The sequence below is a fragment of the Syzygium oleosum genome, unplaced genomic scaffold (assembly GCF_021117445.2).
Source record: "Syzygium oleosum isolate NSW1041296 unplaced genomic scaffold, Sole_v2.1 Sole_v2.08, whole genome shotgun sequence".
NCBI classification, from domain to species: Eukaryota; Viridiplantae; Streptophyta; class Magnoliopsida; order Myrtales; family Myrtaceae; genus Syzygium; species Syzygium oleosum.
Window position 1 is genome coordinate 3,001,871 of NW_026607492.1, and position 4,093 is coordinate 3,005,963.

Genomic DNA, 4,093 nt, shown 5'->3' on the forward strand with positions numbered 1-4,093 from the left:
TGCAATGGACTATTCCTCGGGGTGGTGGGGTACAAGACCAATGCCACCGGGTAAGCCCCCAAGATGTGATCGGCGAGAGTTGAACTTGGGACCTCATCAGTTTTACTGTCTGAGGTCAGGAACTCTCAACCACTCGACCAATCACCCCATTGGTATGGGTTAGAAATTTTTGGGGCCAAGCATCACCAATAAAAGGGTCACAAAGACCATGACTTCCCATGAACCATTGAACATGGACTTATCCAAAAACCAACGCACATGAAACCCCAGAAGACCTATGACTTCTTGATGGATGGGTACAGGTTCCATGCATGCTTGCTGGTTTAAAATCTTTTTTCTTAGTATGGTATGCTGATTTAAATTCTAATCGAATCATAAACTGCCAAATTTAGAGATTGCGTGAGTAGAATAGAATATACTACTTGTCAGGAAATTTGTGCTACAACTCTAGAAAATCAATCACTTAAATTACATCGGCGATTTTCCTTACTTGAAAATCCATTGTGGCATTAATTTAATATTAAAACATTCGACGTGACTCATCGCAAAGTAAAGTCACGTAGGAATTTCAGCAAAAAAAAATTATCGATGTAACTTAAGTGATTTGCTTTTAAGACTTATGATAGTTAAATGATCGCATAAATAGCTATCGCATCAAAGTGAGTACTGTACAAAATTATGACATTATTAGTATCTTTATCCCCTCCAATTATATCAAGCAACCGAGGGTTGGAAGCCATGAAATTCAAGCGATGTCATGACAACTGGCTTGAGATTTTATCTGCAGCCATCGTTGATTTTATTTTGCATGACGTCCTACTGAACTTGAAATTAACTTCTATTAAGGTAGTTAGAGCAACTCATGGATATGAGCTAATTTTATTTACATTGAGCAATCAAACAAGTTACTAGCTCATGGGATACATGGATAATTGACTTGCTATCACAATCCTGAAAACCTTGACACATAGTCCAAAATAAAGTTATTAGCTTTTTTTTTTGTTTTAATGACAATACAAAGTAATCGGACTGTTTGACTTAAACAAATATCACAAATGCACATAATTCGCATGTTCATATATATCTTGTAAAGCTTTGGCCATAGGGTGACTAGCGAGATTTTTCTGAATGTGAGATAGTATGATAGAATCTATCGTTTATAAATTAAGCGTTTAATCACTTAACCAATAATTCGAATTTTTAAAACAAAATGATTCGTTTAAGATGAAAGTTATGACCGAATTATTTCGATCACAGAGTCGTTTTTCAAACAATCATTCTTGATATTAGATGTGAAGTCCATTAGGCCCCTCTATGGAGACAAACTAAAGTAACGCGTGTTTCACAACAACGAAGACTTCAAGTCGTCTCGAAGAACAAGACGAAATGCCGGAGAAAAAAGTAAACAAAATAGTGATTCTGGGATTCTCTGTGATCCATCCGAAGGAGGACAAGTTATAAGTCAATAACCCTTTTATATCCCACAAGTTATTTCTTTTTCTTTCTTTTTCTGGTCGGTCGCAAGTTATTTCTTTGGATCCGCCAGCGAGGGTCACCGGTGGCCCTCGTCAACCTTGAAAAAAAAAAAAGAAAAATAAGAAAGAAAAATAAAAATAAAAAGATAAAGAAAAATAAAAATTAAAAAAATCAATAAAATAACATTAAAAAAATTCACGTCGGGTGAAAAATTAAATAAAAAATCCACGTAAGCTCATTTGTTGGAAATGGCACTCAAGTGATCCATTTTTGCCGGAAGCGGCACTCAAATAATTTATTTTACTCCGATGTGGCACTCAAGTGAGCCAAAAGAAAGTTATGGCACTCAAGTGAGCGCCGTACAAAAGTTATGGCACTCCTAATGTCCTTATCCCGAGAATAATTTATCTGACAGTCATTTATTTTTTGTCAATGCATAATAAGTGGTGTTGCGTTGTTGTGGCCACGAAAATTTGGCAACATAAGGATACTCACTACGTGTTTTTCGGGATCATTTCTGTTTTGTTGAAGGCTTGCTAGTCAATTAAAGGCGGCAAATTGATCAACGTTTCCTTTTCGATGGCCAAGGATCCGACATCACGAAAACAACAAAAGACCACGACGATTATTCTAGACGAACCGTGTCTCTTGGTCCGGCAATCAATACATGTCCAAAGACCTTGACTTGTTGACTTTTGAGGAGCGTACTCGACAAAGACCTTGACTTCTGGAATTTGTGCAACTTCCCTGTGTAAGCTGGTTCAACTTCTAATTGAATCATCATTAGTTAACCGTGAAGCTCACGATGGAGGGCCTGCCACTTCGAAATCATGATGTTGCGGAATCAGAGTTAATCCATTATAAAGAAACAATCAACCGTATAAATTAACTTATGTCTTGAAGTTTTTAATAATGAACGCAGCCTTTAAATTTAATCAGAATGGATGAACACAAGGACACAGAGACATGGAAACCCATCGACATAAAACCCAGAAAGTAAATAAAAGAACCTTAAAGTCATAAAATCATTCTTTTTTCCGCCTTAAAATCTCGTATGCCGCATTTTCTGTATATCTCAAGCACACTTCCAATGAAAGAGAGTTCATGATGCTATTCATAAATTACGATTCTCCCCAAATGATCGTTATCGGGGTTCAACCCACATGGAACGTGATCCAAAATTCTTCCGAAGATATCTAACATCTTATTCAACAAAGCTCTTATACGAAGGCTCCATTTGTCTTGTTGAAAATATTTTTCGGAAAAACATTTTTCTTATTTTCTAGCCATTAAATCGCTTAGGAAAATGAGTCAACGAAAAATGTTCTCATAATCAACGGAAAATGTTTTCCTATCAAAACTTAAATTCAGGAAAATGATTTCCTTTTTAAAAATCGGAAATAATTTTTCAAAATGTGATTAGGTATTGGTGCTTGGACCAGAAACGCTGCACTTGGGCCCGAGAACCCCAATGCTCGTTCTCGGGTCCTTGGCAGCGGGGCTAGGTCTCGACGCTATGGCTCGAGTCCATATAGGTTGTGCCAAGGTTCATCGAGGCCGAGGTCAGGACACTGATGCCCATTCCCGGGACACCAGGCCCGGTAATATCAAGGTCAAGCTTGGGTCCTTGATGCCCGTGCCTGGGTCCATCGAGGCCAAAATTTTTTTTATAAAAATTTCCTTACCGAATAATGGAAAATATTTTCCAATTCATTTTCAGATCTCAGCCATATTATTATTTTTTTGAAAAATGATTTTTTGAATAATATTTTTCAGAAACGTTACATTTTTCGCGAAATAAACGGAGCCAAAACCCCATTCTAACTTCGTTCAACCCAACTAAAGCCCCAAACAGCTGCTCTCTCTCTCTCTCTCTCTCATTCTTTAATTCATGTCTCAGTCGAGTTAAGAGCAGCGGCCTCACGGTAGCGGCGGCAGTGGTGTGACTGCGACGGTGGCACAGTGGCGGGCAGAGAGAGAGAGAGGGAGAGAGAGACATTTTTTACCCGATTTATCTTATGCAAATTGCCACCTGGGAATATTGCCTCATGGTGCATTTTTAAGTGGAGACCTGCCTAAAAGGGCAGAAAATCGTCTACTGCCAATGCTGTTATAATTATATTTTCTACATTTGCTTAGAGAAGGCAGTAGATGTACCGACATGCTTTTGGAATGTGTGCTTGGGTACTATGGGATTTAGCGCGTTTTATCTACTAAAAAAAGAGTCCCCTCATTTTTTCATAGTTCGTTAAATCTTGTCACAAAAAAATAAAGATAAAATTGAATTTGGCAGGGAAAAATTCTATTGTTCTACATAAAAAAATAAGACTTTCTTTTTCCGAGTAGGTAAATTTCAATAAGTATTGTAGGTATAGAAAAAGATGTTGATAAACGACTTTTTTCAAGTAACTTGTTGGTAATATTTAAAAAGAATTGGTAAAACCTGGCGAAATAATGTTGGACATGTTAGTTTTGGTTTGCGGGGGTGCTGAAACTTGGATTGGTTCGCAGACTAATTCAACTTTGTAGTGATTAGTGTCCGTTTTACAGCCCTACGAGATGATGGCAACTCCATCATCTCTAAACAAAAAGGAAGGAAAAAGTCCGACAGAGTTTA